This window comes from Equus caballus, chromosome 18 (assembly GCF_041296265.1).
Source record: "Equus caballus isolate H_3958 breed thoroughbred chromosome 18, TB-T2T, whole genome shotgun sequence".
NCBI classification, from domain to species: Eukaryota; Metazoa; Chordata; class Mammalia; order Perissodactyla; family Equidae; genus Equus; species Equus caballus.
Window position 1 is genome coordinate 69,406,399 of NC_091701.1, and position 19,434 is coordinate 69,425,832.

General features: G+C 36.2%; 1 long non-coding RNA gene across 1 annotated transcript in view; it reads right to left on the reverse strand.

Moving 5' to 3' along the window:
- Positions 1-4,841: 4,841 nt before the first annotated feature.
- LOC111768844 (uncharacterized) overlaps positions 4,842-19,434 on the reverse strand; it is a 46,021-nt gene continuing 31,428 nt past the window's right edge. Inside the window, exons 3-4 of the long non-coding RNA XR_002801430.2 lie at positions 8,994-9,083; positions 4,842-5,098 (exon numbers count right to left, since the gene is read on the reverse strand). This is a non-coding gene — a long non-coding RNA (uncharacterized lncRNA). The remainder of the gene's footprint in view (positions 5,099-8,993; positions 9,084-19,434) is intronic.

The following is a 19,434-nucleotide window of genomic DNA, read 5'->3' on the forward strand; positions in this document are numbered from 1 at the left end:
TCGTAGTTTTATCACTGATTATTACACCAAAAAGAAGAAAAGAAAGAAAATATAAAGGGAAGAAGGAAAGGAGAAAGGAAGGAAGGAAAGAAGAACAGAGACACACAGCTGGTGATGTGTAAGCAAAGATACACATTTCCTACTATTATTTCCATTCCTAAGCTTATCTGTAATGGACTGCCTATGGGATATCACGAAACTGAGTGATTGCTAGTTGATTTACACAATGTAATCTATATTAAAAAGGATTTATCAGAATGTAATTGATCATTGCTGGTCAACACAGCTGAAGCAAAAATAAAATATCAGCCCTGTTGATTCCTTTTGTAAGATGCATAAAAACAAAAAGAGAAGCATGAGTGTGTCTAAACAGGAGCTCACATGCATCCTTTCAGGTAATCTTTTTATCATCCTTGGACCCATGCCAAATATGATGACTAACTCGCCAACTGAAGGACTTTGTTATTCACACAAAATAACAATTAAGAACAGAAGGTGATAAAAAGAGCTATTTGGGATTATGTTTTGCTCTATGCCAATACATTATTCTGACAGTAAAGTGCAGAAAAGTTATCAGGGGTGATAGAGTTTTGTTATTTATCATAACAACTTAAAAGTTTAAGGTAGTTTTTAACGAGATATTTAAGTTCTCAGAAAAAAAATAACTTCATTATCTAACATGGCTGGTTTTCAGGTCATGAAGAGCTGCAGTCAAACAACCGCAGGCAATGAATCGTCTCACTTAGGAAGAAAAACCTATAAAATAATAACTTCAGAAGCTGGGCTTATGGGGGCTGGCCCTGTGGCTGAGTGGTTAAGTTCGTGTGCTCTGCTTTGGTGGCCTGGGGTTGGCAGATTCGGATCCTGAGTGGGGACCTACACACTGCTCGTCAAGACATGCTGTGGCAGCATCCCACATAGAGGAGCTAGAATGACCTACAACTGGGATACACAACTATGAACTGGGGCTTTAGGAAGAAAAAGAGAAAACAAAAGAGGAACATTGGCAACAGATGTTAGCTCAGGGCCAATCTTCCTCACCAAAAAAAAGCATACTTAAAAAAGAAAGGAAGCAATGCTTATACAATAAAAGCGGCATGTTCATAAAAATCACAAATGTGTATATAATGCAAAGTGAATACTATCATATTAAAAATAAAATTTATGATAAACCATTTTGTTTTGAGATATAATCCCTTAATAAGGAGTCTAGTCAGTTTCCTACTGTCATATTTTATCAGTATATGACAGATGCTCAGTGTCATCTCCTCAAAATATCAATGTCCTTTTAATTTAACTAGTTTAGATACGTACAATTTCTAAATTAAATTTGGTTTTGCTCTGCCTGGATTATTCTCTCATTTAGAGACACTGTAATTTCTCTGCCAAAATCTAGTAGAATACACTTTCCATACTCTTGTTCAGATTACCCACCCAGGGATCACAGACTTGAGTGACGTCTAACATTAACAAATTCCTTAAAGAGAACAGAAAACAAACATGTTATTAGAGACTGGTGTGTGTATTCAGTTGTCTTGCAATATCCTCTCTCTCCTGTCTGATTCTCAATTGCCTATTCCACTGGGCCCAGGATTCTTAATTTCCCTTCAAAGAGAGCAAACTTGCTTCCAGCTGTGTTTTTCACTCTCCCATTGCTCAATTCAATCCAGGGCACGCTCACCCCTCGCTGGCCCTTTTCCCACGTTTGCTAATCTCCATTCTAAACTCATTCCTTGTGATTGTGAATGAAACTGAGAACGCTCCCCTGGTCTAACAGGCAATCTAGCAAGTGAGCTGCATAGGCTTAAAGTCAGCACAATAAAAATCCCCGCTTTACTGTGAAGCGCCGTGTAGGCCTCCTCAGCCTGTGTCTAAATGACCTTGCAAGCCCTCGTGTCTCAGGACTGAAGACACCAGCAGCATGAATCAGCAACTGGGAGAGATAATGGGTACCTTGCTCTCACATTTCCCAGCTGCGTTTCTTAGAGAATGAGGAAAAAAGTAATGACCCTGGTCCTTGCCTCCCTCCACACAGAGAGAACACCGTTACAATCCTTGTTTGACATATAAGCAAAAGGCTCTTGTCCATGTTATCCTTGAAGTGGATGACTATTAGATGTGTAAGCCCTTTCCTGCACTTGCCCTGTTTTGTTAAAAAGTATAAACTGTATTCAAATCTGTAGACCTCCGAGTAGTTCCTCAGGATACCCTGTCGGACTGTTTCTCAGGACTCAGATTCCTTGCTTTGATGATCAAATAAACTCCTTCATTTAAACTTTACCTAGACTCTTTATTTCGGGCGACATGTCACTAGAACTCACAATAAATTACATAAAGAGAATGGTTCTCCACCTCCTTGCCTTGGTTTCCAAAAACCTGTCTAAAAGCAGTAACACATTTTCCTCTAAATCTCCTCTACTCCTGGGGCATGTTTTGCCAGAATTGGCCTCCTCTTGACTCCATTTTGTTATGTCTCTTTTCAGCTTCTCCTCTGTTGAAACTGCTAAATATAGCTGTGACACTCTCTTTCCATTTTGTTTTCTATTAGCCCATATTCACTGCTTACTTTAGCCCTGGTTTCTGCCTTCCATAAACTGTTTTGAAAAGTATGTCCGCTTCAGCAATCATACTGAGAAACTTATTAGACACACTAACCTAAGAAGATCTTTTAACCTTCTCTGCTCCAGAAGGAAAGGAGGAAAACAATAGTCCACAGCCCAACTCTGGCCTCTTTTTGTTTTTGTAAATAAAGTTTTAATGGAATCCATCCATGCCCACTTGTTTGCATATTGTCTATGACTTTCCCTGAGGGCAAAGTGAGTAGTTGCAACTGAGACCACAAAGCGAAAAATATTTGCTGTCTGCCTCTTATAGAAAAGGCTTGTAGATCCCTGTTCTACAGTTTCCCAAAGTCACAAATCCTAAGAATCGTTACTAGCAACCAGTATTTCCAGAAGGAAGGTGTGTGAACGTCTCTTTTAATAGCCCAGGGGATTCTTATGAGGCGGGTTTTGAAAGATTTATTCTACCCTAAAAGATCTAAAGATACAGGAAAGGAGAAGGAGCTTTGATTCCCCCATAGTCTCAGGCAGTGGTTCTCAAAGCGTGGGCCCTGTAGTAGCAGAGTTGGCCTTACCTGGGAACATCTTAGAAACGCAAATTCTCACACTCTGCCTCGGACATACTGAATGAAAACCTCTGGGGTGTGGCCTGGCAGTGTGTGTGTTTTAACAAGCCCTCCTAGAGGTTCGGAAGCATGTTTAAGTTTGAGAACCGTTGCTCCAAGGAAAGCAGTTACTGTTACTTCACTGAGAAAATCACCCAATTTCCTTTCTGTTTATTTCTGAATGTATCTACACAATATTGTTCTGTATCTTTTCGTTGCGTTTCAGATGAGATATTTGTGTGCCTTTGTAAGGTTAACCTCTTCATTGGTCCCTTAATCCTGTATCTTTGCATCTCCTCCAGTACTTTCCTCCATGAATCCCTTCTCTCACCACCCTACCTCCATCTTCCTCTCACCTCTACAAACTTAGCATATACACCAGCTCTGATTTTGCTTACAGATGTTGTCACGGCATGCCTTCTGCCTTCTATTTCATAGTTAACATCACCCTCTAACTAATTGTCTAAGCCAGTAACGAGGAAACCAGGAGTCTTCTTGACTTCTCTTTTTCAGAGGTTTTATTTCTAACTACTGATTAAGACTTTGTGATTTTCTCTCTTAATTAACTCTCAAATTCAACCCTTCTGCATCTCCATAGTCACTGTGCTAGTGTAGGCCAGAGAAGGCAAGTGCATGGTCCCAAGTTTACAGCAGAGGGCACTGATTGACTGTCTCTCTCTATTCCACAGAGCCCAGATTCAGCCTCATAATCTTTCTCAATTTAGCAGTGTGGACAAGCATTACTAATTGGTTACTTTGATGCTAGCTCATTGGTTGTCAATTTCTGGCCTAAAGACTGGTGTCTGGCTGGTTGCATTAGAATCCCCTGGGCAACTTTCACGAATACAAATTGCAGAGACCCATCGTCGACTTAGTCTCTTTTGTGGTAGGAACTGAACATATTTTCTAAAACCCCCCTAGGATATCCTGATGAGCACACTGACTTTAAAACCATTTTTCTGGATGAGACTTATTGATGCCCCTGATCCAGTAATATCTCATTTTGGCTATTGCAATAGCCTCCTGAGTGGCGTTCTTAGCTCATATCTCTGTTTAAAATTCATTTTTCTGTATTGTATCAAGGTGACCTGTAAAATTTTTTTCTAAACTCAGTCATAGTTATCTAATCCCCATTTTACAAGACTTTTATGCTTTTCCATTAAATATAGAATAAATTAAAAACTCTCACCATGGTGTACAAGGTTACACCACTCTATATTTCCAGATGTATATTTTGGATGGTCTTTCCCCTGTTAATTGTCTGCAACACTGGCCTTCCTGACTGTTTATTCGTCTCTCAATATGCCATGGAACCTCACACTCATGTGCCTTTGTTTCAGAAAACTTTTTTCTTTCTGAAATATACTTGTGAAGTACACTTCTTGTGTATATCCACCTGTCCAATTCAAAGGCGACTTTCATTTTTTTTTCTTACTTTGTTGGCGTTGCTCTGGGGTCTGGCTCACCTGAAGAGATGGGAAGTTTTGAGAGTAGCAACAAAATTATTTTTTAACTTAAAATCCTCAAATCAGTGCCTAGAAATTCAGAATCCCTCAATTAATGTTTGCTGAAGTGAACGTATTTGAACTAATTAGAATTAAATATGTAAGGGGACATTCCAAGTGTAAATCTTAATGCCGTTATACACGCACTCACGTAAGTTGGAGAAAATTCATTAGGTATTGAAAGTTTCGGTTGTATTTTTCCCTCAGTGGCTCCAGGACTGAGTAGCAGGGACTATAATTTCTAGGATCACTTTTCTCTTATCAACTGGCCATTACAAACAAACAAAGACTAATTTTTTCTTTCTCTTTCCAAATCCATGTCTCTAGCTGAATTCCAAAAAAATTCCATTTTTCTTTCTGAGAATTTTAACTCCTTTGTATTTAGTAGATGACCCTGTCAGTCTTCACCAGAGTGAGAATTCTGCACCTAGAGAAAGAGGAGACAACTGTGAAATACTGGGAAGTAACATCAGAAAACAGATACAGCATTCTGGCCATTTTGTAGAAATGTTTTAGAAAAATTTTATGACTAAGAGACAATAATCCCCATGGTAATATTTCCTTCAAATGTGGAAGTTGTTATCAGATTAAAGTTGCTAAAAATGCAACGGGGGGGGGGGGGCTGGCCCAGTGGTGTAGTGGTTAAGTTCATATGCTCTGCTTCTGCAGCCCCACGGTTCACAGGTTCGGATCCTGGGAGCAGACCTGTACACTACTCATCAATCCAGGTGGTGGTAGCATCCCTTAAATAAAATAGAGGAAGATTGGGATAGATGTTACCTCAGTGACAATCTTCCTCAAGAAAAAAGGGGAAGTTTGGCAACAGATGGTAGTTCAGGGCCAATCTTCCTAACCAAAAAAAAAAAAGCGGGGGGGGGGGGCAGCATTAAAATGCATGCAGGGAGCAGAGGCAATGAGGTATATTCAGGAATAATATATTGCCAGGATTTGTAATTGAAAATATGTCATATACTGACAAAAAGAAAAAATATAGTAACTATAAATATCAATTTTCAATACAAAATACTTTTATATTTCTCCTGTAGTGGTCACAGATTTCCTTAAACCTAACATTTCTTGTCGTTTTCCCTGTAACTGCCAATGACACATATGTGAGACAATTGACCAGACTTACAAAGTTTGCCTAAAGTCATAGAAAAGGGGAAAACTCACTGACAGTGATGAGCACTGAGAGTATAGCCTAATATTATTTATCTCATACCTTGAGTATTCACCATCTATAATAGATACTTTTCTCACATGATTCAGAACATTCTTATGTGATAGAAATTTCTCTAAAATCTCAGCTAAAAGCTCATAGCTATTTGATGCCAGGGTCAGAACCAGTACTTTATTTTTACTTCTCTTCTACCATCTTGTTCTATTCAGTAGAATTGAATAACAACCACAAAAACAACAATAAATATTGTACCAAGTAAACTACCATAATATTTTGTTTGAAAATTTTTCACGGATGTCTATAGTAATTTAGGCAACATATATGTTGTAGCAAAAAAATTTGACAGCAGTAAGTTCAACTAATATATTTATTACAAAACTTAGCTGCCTACAAAAATCCAAATTATCCCATGGAAACATATTTTTCTCAATTATCAGTAAATTATTTTCCTATTTTACATTCTTGTTGTTTCATCTTAATTAAATTTGATTTCTTCAACCTGGAGCTAAAAAAAGGGAAAGAAAACTTTTGGACTGCTTGCAAATGTCAGTTGACAAACCACTAAGTATCAATCTTCTAAATATGGTATTAAATGAATCACGATTACTGAAACTGAGTTTTGCTTGTTATATCTAAATGTCAGGGAAAAAGATTTTCACCATCTCATTTGCCAATGTCTCTTGCCAGTGATTATTTAACCTTTGAAGGCACTAGATTGTAATGCCAAGAAAAACTTAATAATACTTAGAATGAAAGATGTATTTGCTATTGTAAGCCCCCAAATTAAAACCCAATTGTAGATTAAATGTTCAGCTGTAGATATCATGATTGGAAATGTGAATATATTAATCTTTTAGAAACAATGCTATAAAATAATAGTTTACCAAGCTTTCCAAAAACTCATATATAATCCCTATGAAAAATGGGAAAATGGGCTGTAACACTTGTATGCATTTAAGAGAAACTGAATTATAAATGTTAATTGGCTCTGATTCTCTGCCTGAGGGAAGGGAGCCTTCATCAGAGGAGAATGGAGAGTCAGCTGGATACTTTCTGGAGCTTCTGAATATGGAAATTTTCAAGAGCTTCAGAGATTTGTGTCACCTATTTTCAGTGTGTATAGTTTAATTTCAAAACGTAACTTTTTTTCTTCTTAAAGGTCTTTCACTTTTTATTTGTAAAACAATTAGACTTAAAATGAAATAAGTAAAAATAAAATAAATCAAGGAAATAAAGGAAAGATAGCATCAACTAAAATAATAGTATGCTTCAAAATAGGTAAAAAAATATTCGTATATGTACATTTATGCATACATCCAGAGATACTCATAATATGAACATATACCTCACGAAACACTGAAAGTGTGTCAAAATGCTAATAAAGATTATTTTTCCATGTTGGGAATATGAGTGATTACAAGAGACAGAAAACGATATTACCAAGAAGGAAGCATTTAGGTTTATATACAGACAACAGGCAAGAATTAGAAGAGGGAAAAGCGAGAAGCCATTAGCAGAATAGCTTCAGACACATTTGTAAAGGTGGTTGCCATTGGTGGAGTTACCCAAGCTTAATTGGTGAAACTCTGGACTCCTTGGTGATAAGTTACTTCTATGTCTTCCTTATGGATAATGTCTCTATAACTGACTCTACCCTGAGAGGTAAAAACAATGGATTAGTTATATCTGTGATCCTCTCTAGTGCACTGTATAAAGGAGATATACGAGATAGGCTGCTGGTTATGCAATAGTAGTCCAAATGGTTCACACTCTTTCTTTCGAAAGGAAATACATTAACTGTATAAGTTATTATATTGTCCTCATCAAAAAGAATGCCTGCAATATACAGGGCATTGATCATGGTAATTGGACAAAAGAGAAATTTTAAAAATGGTTATTGTCCTTAAGAATTAATAGTAATCTAGACAGAATTCAAAATATATTATGATGTACATCCGAAAGCTATATAATGTTATAATCCAATGTGACTGCAATTTAAAAAAAAGAATTAACAGTGATACTTATATAAAATATGGATATGATTCGTTGCTACTGGCAAATAGCAAAAATGCCCCCCCATCAACACATTGCCATGTTACTGTGTAGCCCCTCACATCAAAAGGTAGAGTCTATTTTCCTATCCGTAAAAGTTTGGCTGGGCCTGTGGATGGCCTGTTCTCATGAGACCCTCCTCAGCTACTATGTAAATAGCAAGCCCAGATTAGCTCGCTGTAGGTTGAGAGGCACAGCGGAGGGCAGAGTCAGCACATTTGCTGCAGCCAAGGTCTCGGAGAAGTGAGAGAGCCCAGCCAAGATCAGCACACCTTTCTCCTGATTCACAGTTGATGGCGTATTCATGAGTAAGTAGAATTGACACCAGCTGAGCCTGGACCAGAACAAAGCTGCCCAGATGACCCACAGTATCATGAGCTAATGAAATGGCTATTGTTTTAAGCGGTTAAGTGTTTGGAGTGATTTTTAATACAGCAAATGCTAACTGATAAAATGCCAGAGAGGGAGGTTAGGGTCTACCATCTTCCTTTCCTCTGAAAAGACTTTGCTTAACTGACCATAATGTTAAATTAAGATTTTTGCAGTCAGAAATTATATTTATGAAATGAATGTGATTTTTCCATTCTCAAAAAGCTAGCAGAAACAAATATTTCACACATCAATATTTTGCCTTATACTTGTTTGAACCTTCAGTAAAATAAAATATGATAGGATATCCCCTGCTCTCTCTATAGTATTGGAGAGTAGCAGTAAGAGATGAGTCAGGAAATAAGCTTGGTTTTAGAAGACAACCCCTCTTAGCGCCTGTAGAATAGTTCAGCCAGCAGCCACAGCAAGTCAGGAGAACTAACATAAAGGAAATAAAATTAACATTAAATACTGCACTCTGATACACATAGCCCTCTTCCCTAATTCCTTGGCATAATCTTCCACTAGCAAGGATGCATATTGTAAAAATTGTCTCCAAATCTTACCTGGTCTTAGAAAAACCAAGTGAGTCCACTTTAGCAGATTCAGAAACCGAGTAATTTTTGTCTTATTAATTTTCTGGTTCTGGAGAATGCTCAATATTTTTCTGAAATAAATAATGCCAGCTACAGTACAATGTGAGAGTGTGTCCTCTCCTTACCTCCACTCTGGGATATAAGGACAACAGCTCTGTGACCTTAACTTTATGCCTTGATGGTTCATATTAAAGACTTCAAAGAAGACTCTTGGGCTGAAAGTCAGAAAGTTTTATTGTTGACCTCTCACACACTCTACAGGAAATTATTATAACTATATTTGGTAACTTTTCTAAAACACATTTTATTTTTAAAAAACAAATGTTATTAAAATAAATAATCTTTCCACATATAGAAGTTCATGCAGCCATTAAAAATTTGTTTTGAATAGTATTTAATGAAACTAGATGCTGTTTAATTTTGTAAGATAAGCAGAATGATAAACTATATATAGTTTTGCTTCAAAATAGGTAAAAAATATTTGTATATGTACATTTATACATATGTCCAAAGATACTCATAATATGAACATATTATGCCTCACAAAACACTGAAAGTATGTCAAAATGCTAATAGAGATTAATTTTTCATGTTGGGATTATGCGTGATTACAAATACTTTTATCTCTATTCCTAACTTTTTATAAATTCCTTAAACTCAACTGAAATGGAAGCCATCCCTTATTGGAGATGTTACAGTTGGGTAAATCATAGCTCATTATATTTTCCTGAAAGTTTATCGTCCTTCCTTCAACTCCCACAGTACTAAGCTATTTGGTACTTTCCGTTAATGTACACTGCCTACCACCTTTGTTCCTGCTTTTCCTCTACTTGGATCATGTTTTCCTCACTTCAGCCTTCTTCCACTGATGTTTCAAGATTCATCTTAGTGATTTTTTTCTCACTATGTCTTTGCTACTCAGCTTGTCCTCCTTTAGATGGAGCTAAGTGTGCTCAGGGCTCCCATGTCAACTCATTTATAATGCTTATCAAGTTGTACTGAAAATGCTTGCTTATGTTCATGCTCCCTGCAGTAAGTGCAAGCATCTCAAAGGAAGGGCTCAGGTGAGTCACATTTTATCATCAAAGATTAGCATAATGCTAGGGTCATAATATCTACTCAAATAATATTATTTGTTCCTTCATCTGTTTATGTATCTACCCATTCAACAAATTTTAATTGAATCACATAGTTGTATGTACCAACACTAGAGCCATGTATTAAATGAATAATGAGTGAAAGCTTAAAAAAATATTACTTTTTCTCAATTGCTCATAAGCTTTGTGCAGACAGTTTCTCCCTTTTTGTCTTATAGCCCAGATAAATGGTATAGACATTCAAGAAGTGCTTATCAAAATTAGTGATAAATAAATGCAGATACTTCATATGAATAAAGAATGAAGTTTTTCTTGCTGTTTTTATACGAGTGCATCCTATATTTGAATTCACATCGTGAAGATGCCTTTGAAATAAGCCATCACACATGGACTTCTAGAAAAGCACTGCAAGAACCATTGTTGTTTTCTAAAGGAACAAGGAAATTCTTAATGCACTGAAGGACAGCAGACCATAAGTGTGTAAGCCAGTTGCAGCAGCATTAATCATCAACTGTAGCTAAATATGAATAAGTTCACATTTAACATGACATCAGCATCCCAATAAGAAACAATGGATTGATTAATCTCAGGAAATGATTAGGACTTCTGCTTTAGTGACTTATAATGTATTTGCCATCATTAGGGTCTTACTTAAGCATTGCATTTTTTTTTTCCCCTGAGGAAGATTAGCCCTGAGCTCACTACTGCCAATCCTCCTCTCTTTGTTGAGAAAGACTGGCCCTGAGCTAACATCCATGCTCATCTTCCTCTACTTTATACGTGGGATGCCTACCACAGCATGGCTTTTGCCAAGCGGTGCCATGTCCCCACTTGGGATCCGAACTGGCAAACCCTGGGCCACCGAGAAGCGGAATGTGTGAACTTAACCACTGAGCCACCCGGCCAGCCCCTAAGCATTGTTTTAATATAAGCACAATTGATTATACAACAAAATTAAGGGCAAGTTATTGAATTAAATGTATATATTTCTTCCAGTTTTTCCCCTCTGTTCAAATGGTACATTTCCAAACTCAAATGTGAAATGTTTTAATGGGTGAATTCAGAGACAGTGACACTTTTAATCTACCAGAGCTTTGAAAAATAAATCAATAGCTTCTGAGAGTGGAACGCTTCTGATGTAAGGATGCTTTGGACATCAATTTCTAATTCTGTGTGTCTATTTCTTTCCCTGAAGCTTTTGGTCCACTTCCTTGTCATAATAAGTGGAATCTTATCTATGTGAGATCCGTAATGTATATTTATAATATTCATCCAGCAGCTTCAACTATGTGGTCATTGCTTCACAAATATGCAGTTCTGAATTATCAAATATTCAAACTAAGCATTTGTTTAGGACACCATCACAGCACATAATAATCATACACTTGAAAAGAGGCATCAGGTTTATTCCAAGAATTTTTTGGACATTTTTAGCTTTATTTTAAGGTTAGTATTTTATTTTATTTTTGATTAGAATTTGGAGGCAATTTAATGTGTTCAGAGCTTAGGACTTTGCATTTCTTATTATAATCCTGCAAATATGTTAAGTAACTTTTGCTACCCTGTACTCAGTGTCATGTCATTTATTCTTCACGTAACGCCCTCCCTTGCATATTCTTTCATTGAAATTCTAACTATCTTTGAAAATGCAGGTAAATCCCTTACCGAAAGAACTCCCGAGTCAAAATTATTAGGTAAGGAGTGTTGTGTGCCAAAATCTTTTATTATTTAAATTTTTTATTTTAAGAATTAAAACAAGTTTTGCTTCATGTAACAGTGATTGGTATCTATGTCTTAATCATCTTTATAAGCCTACAAAAAACAAAAGTTATGTCTCAATGATAAACCTTTTGACCTAACAGGGAACTTAGGGCCCCACCTTCTACAACTGGTTGACCCAAGCCTCAAGAATTCATTTCTCCCAAGCCAAAGAGCTGGTGGGGTCAGAATGGAAACTACTTTTCCTCATTTCTGATTCTGGGCTCTTTACCAAACTGTCTTACACAGTAATTTCCACATAATGAGTATTCAATAAGTGATTGTTGAATTTACCTACTTTTAAATTTTAAATAACTCAAGACAATTCACAAATAGTCTTGATAAAATATTTTGGAATGCAGTTTTACCTTCTATTGATATAGCCATGTCCAGTGTTCACATTATGTTAAAACTACGGTCATTTCCGGGCACATGAGGTTTGTCTATAGGTTGCTTTATTCTTCTTTTTTACTCCCTAAACAATTAAAGTAAATTTTCCCAAAAGTCACAAATTTATTACATATAGTTAAAACAAGAAAAAAGAATAAGAGCCAGGTAATAAGTCAGAGACAGGCTAAGACTTGACTACTCATCTGAATATAAATCAAAGCTTTGGGCCTCCTGGAAATTGAGGCACACAAGGGAATATGATGTGTTATGTCACCCTCATTATTAATTTACAGAAGTGGATCAGAAAAATACAATGCAGAAAACTCTGATGCAAATCATAAGGGTTTTCATTTGATGAATCTATATATATATGACATTATACAGTTTATTGGAAAGTTGCTTCAATAGTACTTTTCGAAAAGATCAGACATTTATATTGCTATTTTTAAGGCATCCCCTTAAAGGTAGAATGCTATATTTTTATTTTTTGAAGACAGTTTTCATATACTATAAAGTTCTTATATGGTAGATTTGTATAATATATAATCCAGGTAGTTTTCAGATGACATTTTTTTTTAATTTAAGGTTGAAAGGTTAAGAGTGGGTGTTGGAACAGCTGGTGAATGAATAATTAGCATGTTTTCTTTAACTGTCAAGTGTGTCATTACCTCTTTGGTTGGGAACTAGAAGGTAAATAATTTAAAATGAACCTATTATGGTTTGGTCCTGAAATGCAAATAAAATTCTATATTATTTATACTGGATGTATCTAAATATCAGGAATGTAGTGGCAAGCTTGACACTTTGTTTTAGAATTCAAAGGGTCTGACATAATTATGTGGCCCATGTACTTCTCCACTGGGGTCGGCCATCAGAATTTCTTTGGGCAGGACCAAGTCTTCCTCAAGCAACAGCATTTAATCTGCTCAAATGCATTCAAATGTGTTTAAACACATGTTTTATTTAAGTGCACAGATTCTTCAGCATAAAACTTGAAAGGTATGAGCTTGAGTTTGAGGGGTTTTAAAAATCAGAATTGTATTATTCTGGGTTTTGAGAGAGAGATTCAATGTTCTCCAGATACCTCCAATTCACTTGAAAACTGATTTTGTTATTATCCATCCAGGGTACCCGAAAGAATGTAGGCCTTGCCTTTGTCCTGTTCATTGTAAATCTCTATAGAGCTATTGATTTTTAAGTTAAAAAAAAAAAAAAGCTTTTATCCTTCTTTAGGACACATAAAGGTACAGTTTTCTCTGTTGGGCTTTAATTTGTAGCATCCAGGCATTATGTGATACTATGATAAGGATACCGAGGTATCATCAGAAGGGCTTTTCTACATGTGCTTTTGCCAACTGATTCAAAGGCTAATGACAGGTCAATAAATACTATGAAATGTTGTGGGATCTTTCTAGTTTCTCAATATGAGGAAGTACAATGCAGCAATTATCATTAGGAATGAATATGATGAGTCTATAGCCCTGCAAGGTTTTGGATAAAGAGGTCCAGAGTGGCAGTTACAGAGAAAAAAAATAATAACAATAATCCCAAGTTATGAGAAATTCTGTAAGAATAAAGCTCCAACTCAAAGAAAAGAATTTTGATAATTGGGTAAACAAGGTTCTCTACATCAGCCTTCTAAAATTTAGAAGTATTAGTTAAATGAGCAAAGTCGGGGGGATTGTGCCCTTCCAAGGACAGATCTATTGGTTTATAAACCATTGGAGCAAAAATGTGGGTGAAATTGTTCAACTAGTCATTGGCAGAAAATTGCTCCCCTGTAATTCTCCTTCCTAAATCTATGTCACAAACAGCTTTGTCTCCAAATATCATTCATTTTCGTAACTAATGACAAATACAATCCCTCCCACTAAGATTTGTTTTAAAATGATACAGTGCTTATAATTTACATATAATATTCACCTTGGCAATATTTTGTTAGTTTCTCAGGTTTTTTGTTCTATCTTTGTTGTTGTCACTGCTTTTTAATTTTGCTTCCCTTTTTGTTGTTGTTGTTTTGCTTTTCTCTCCCCAAATACTCAGATGTTGATGGCCTCATGATGCCGAGAGGAGAGTTAGGAGGTTTCCAGTTCTCTCCTCCATGGGGCATACTTCATTACTCACTTAGTTATTCTGTTATTATGGGCCCTCTAACTATAACTGAATTTCTCAGCTTCCCTGGCTGATGACAACAAAAATGAAAATAAAAACAAACAAAAACAACCTCCTCAAGGAAAATGTGAACTGCTATGACAGACAAAATCTGGAATGCATTCTGAACATTTTATGTTGCATAACGGACTCTTCCTGCAGAATCTCTAAACAGCATCAGGCTGTAACACCCTGAAGTCTGATAAAGGATGGGAGTGTCTGGAATGATTTAAAGATATTGAGCATTGGTGTATCCTGGATTCTGCTGACTTAGTCCTTCAGTCAGGCTCATCCCTTTGTTCCATCTACACACATCTGAACATACACAACCTTGCGGCCACTGTGCTGGGGAGACACTGCTAGAATAAAATATGAATAAAACATATTCTGTTGGCAAGAGCTTTCTATCCTCTAGTATGGGTAGCAAGAATATTAAAAACTATTTAATTCCTGTTAAATATAATACTGCAAATCTTATTAGTTAGTGTCATTTAGGACCCTAACTATAAGCTATAAATGTCAATTTTATCTTCCAATAAGAAGCATGATTGAGGTGTCATTATGACAGTCTATAAGAGGATTCTGCAGTTCTGTCAGGATGCAGGAGCTAAGGCAGTGGCTTGACGGAACGGATCTCTGCTTTGATGGAGCTTCACTTTCAGTGAATATCAGCTAACACATATCCCTACCCTTTGTGTAGATGTCTTCATTGAATATTGACTTGGCATCAGGCAGAGTTCTGAATAACAACTCACCATGGGAGTCCAACCATGTCTGAGTTTCATAGATTATAAAGAATGCAGTACAGTTCTCTCCAGGAAACTATATTTTGTTGTTTTTCAAATAGAATAAAGTTTTCTAGAATATTAATCCCAAGAAGAAAAAAGCATCATCAACTTGTCCCCAGTCACCTATTTTAAGTGCAATTCTGCCCTGTTTCATTAGAACAGGTAATATTGTATTGCTTATTGATATTTCCGAGGAATTGTGATTTCTTGTCTTTTTTTTTTTTTTTTTTTTAGAGATTGGCACCTGAGCTAACAACTGTTGCCAAGCTTTTTTTTTTTCTTTCCTGCTTTATCTCCCCAAATCCCCCTGGTACATAGTTGTGTATCTTAGTTGCAGGTCCTTCTAGTTGTGGCATGTGGGACGCCGCCTCAACGTGGTCTGATGAGTGGTGCCATGTCTGCGCCCAGGATCCGAACCGGTGAAACCCTGGGCCGCCGCAGCAGAGCCTGGGAACTTAACCACTCGGCCATGGGGCCAGCCCCTCTTGTCTACTGCTGATTCTCTAAAAAAAAAAACCCAGAATCATGACTATCACCAGGAATTCAACAAATAAGCATATTTATAAAAGAAATATGTATAATTCCCAAACTATTTTTCTTCTCTATCACCACTCACACATACACACAATCACTAACTAAATTTACTTTGGAGACCACAAAGGACCTGACGTGTCTACTTTAGTTGAACCAACACCTCTTCTTATAGCCAAAAGAGTTGGATAACTTTCAGACAGTATGCTATCCAAAATCCATCAGAATAAATTCTTGAAACTCTTATAGTAAAACATAGAATCATTCCCACACCACTTTTAGCGTGCAGATCAGAAGTCAAGACCGTTCACCATAAGGTCTGTTTTGTATTGCTACGCACAGTAAATTTTTACCAACATTTGAAAAGTTGGATGTTTAATGTAAAAGGATATTTTACATAAAAATCTAGATTTTAAAATTCCCTAGGCAAGTCAGAAGATATGACTACAATGAGTACAAGTTTTCGAGGTGTAACAATTGCCTCTGTCTTGTAGGGGGTTATTTTTCCAGTTTGTTCTCGTAAATCTCTAGTGTGTTGATTCTGAGCCAGTTGTCACGTTCCATCTTATACCTGGCTGGACTCATTCATTTAAGCCCTTTCGCTGGTCCTTTAGGTATTTGAGGTGTGGCCATCACCTTGGAAAGTCATAAGATGTCACCCAAGATCTTACATAACAGAAGGTCACATCTGCATTTTCCCATATTCCAGTGCTCTTTTCTTTTTAGACGAAAATGCTTACCCTCTCTCTCCTTGAAATTTTCTAGAGTTGTTTACATTCTTTCTCTTTTATTGGAACTTACATTTTTATTATGCAGACAGGATTCAAACAGATTCTTATTGAAGATTCTTCCCAACGCCTTATGATTTCACATGTAGCTTTTAACAGTACCAGAAACTTATTCTCCTAAGCATCTCCTTTCACTGCCAAGAGTTCTATATTTCAAATATGTTACTCTGATTTCATTCTTATTTTCTTTATATATGATAGATAGAAACCTTCTTTGTGAAGGTATTGAGATTTAGTTACTGTTTTGCCAAAGGGTTTTGAGGATAAAAAAGATTAAAGTTGCATATTAATGTAAAAGTCAGTGTAACAACAAAATCTGCTATATAAAGATTTTCACTCTGTTTTGCCTTCAGGATTTTGTTGCACAGCATATAATATGTTGATGCATTATCTGATAGAATTGCTGTTTGCAATGATACAAATTAATAGAATAGATTTATCATTCCTATCAAGTAATGGAAACAAGTACCCTCCTGAGAAATAGGGCTTATCTCTGAATTAAGGCAATTAAAATTATGCCACTGAACCACACAACCTTAGTTTTGTGAGGTTATTTAAAATTGCTTCTGGTCATAAGAAATACATTTTTAATGAGTAGCATGGAGGAATGAAGTACTTAAGGATGTAAAGACTCTGTGATAAACATCATTTTGAATCCCTGTTAAAATATATATCACATCAAAAGTGGTCCTATTATTCTCTTCTGATGTGAAAGTTATACTCACACTACTGTCTAGGGCTTTCTGGAGTAAGAGCTTGTAGTATTCCAATAACAATAGAGAGGAATTCATTGTGTTTCGTGATTTACTATTGATATGCATTTCCATTCTTTTATAATTGTGTATGGATGCACTTTAATTGATGAGTTGCATGTGCAAGTTCCTTACATACTTAAGAATGTATCTACGTAATTTTAGGAGTGTTTATTGACACACTTTAGGAAAAAAATTTGACAACTTCTTGGACGACTACGGACATTAGTGATAATTCTAAATTAGCCTGTCAGTATTCTGGACTGTAAAAGTATTTAGTTCAGGAAATATATGTGGTTTAAAACACCCTCAAAATGGGTGCAATTGATTGTATTTTTTATAAGGATGCTAGAATCGTATATTCACTGACAAGATAAAAGCGGCATTGAAGTCACTTTATAAAATTTTTACAGAAAGAATTCACACCCACGGTAATGTAAAATATTTTTATATCATGGGAAAAATAAGGAAATATATTACGATTTGTACTCTATACTTGTATTATCATGAACTTAATTATTTTGAGGAAAGACATTGTGCTACATAATCTCAGAAATAGTCTTCTGGAAGTCAGATGAGCACAGAAAAGAAAAATGTGTTAACAAATGAATAATTGTACAGTATCCGTATATCTCACTCCTTGGATTCTTTCTAAGAGATCTTTGTGAAAGTGAGATGTAATGGTTAATTTTATATGTCAATTTGATTGGATCACAACATAGAGATATTTGGCAAACAATACTTCTGGGTGTGTCTGTGAGGGTATTTCTGGATGGAATTAGCATTTTAATTGGTGGACTCAATAAACCAGTTTGCCCTCCCCAGCATGGTGGGCATCATCCAATCCATAAAGGGCTTGAAGAGAACAAAGAGGCCAAGGAAGCAAGGATTTGGCCCTTCCTGCCTGATTGCTTGACTGTGACCTGGCTCTTCCCTTGTCCTTCATGTTCTTGGCTCTCAGGCCTTCAGACTCAGACTACATCAGACCAACCAGCTTTCCTAGGTCTCCAGTTTGCAGACGACAGATTGTGGGACATCTCAGTTTCCATAATTGCATGAGTCAATTTCTTATAATAAATCTCTTCCTATATGTATATCCTCTTGGTTCTGTTTCTCTGGAGAACTCTGACTAATACCTGAGGTAAATACTGCCAAGATTTATACTATAAACACATTCTTTCTCTGTTCCCTGAGTTGATAGTAAATGGTAGAGAATTTAACTGGGGGCGATAAAAGCATATGAAAAATCTTTCAAATGATTATCCCAATAGCTATCAGTATTATCTATTGTGTATAGGCCATTTTGTCTATATATATTTAGACAGCTTTAGATAAACCTACTGCATTTTTATTATAACAAGTCAGTGAGATGATTTTCACTGGAAAACGAACTGTCACACCCTAATCTAATAACAATGCTTTCAAAATTTCACTTTAGATTTTTTCCTTATGTGTTTGTTTAAATGAGTTTTTAAAAATATGATAAAAGCATCCCATATAGTTACTTCTTTGAGAAGAAATTACATTTTCTTTTATTGTAAAAGCCATATTATTTATGTGGGTCTCCCTAATCTGGATGCCTGGTTTTCTCTAGACTTTTGCTTCTGTGCCGTATCCCTTACCCCCACCTCCTCATATGATATGTCAGTTTATAATTAAATACTTGACAAACCTTCCAAGACAGACAGTTACTCTCTATTTCTTCCCTTTGGATTTTGATATGTGATAGTTGTGATCAGTCCCAATTAACTAGTCATATAAGAATAATACCATAATCGTGAAAGTCAAAATTATGTTTAAAGGATGAAGAGCATCACTGTGTTTTAGTCTCTCTGTGATGAAAATAGAAAGCAGTGCTCTGATTTGATGATCCTATTGGGAGGCCGTGAATTAAATATTTAAAACATTTTCAGGGCCACAATTTCAGACAATCTTTGCAAGCAGAGTACTTTTGGTGTACACAAAGAATTTCTTAATTGGGTTACTCCCAATTAAGGAACTCTCTTAGCTTTTCATAAATTAAAAAAATTCATGTTCAAAGACGAGTCTGAGGAAGAATTCCACTGAATCACTAATGAAAGGTATCACCTAAATGGATGGGGATGAATATGGGGAAGCAAACAAGAGAAAGCTACAGGAAAAGAGAGTTTGATAGATTATCATTTATTATGACTTAACTCTTCATAACGTGACTTTGTCACTCTTTTGTCAAGAGGTGGAGTCTAAATCTTCACTGTAACCTTGGCTTGATCATGTAATTGCTTGATCATGCAATCTGGCCTTGCTTTGGCTGATGAGACATTTGAGAATG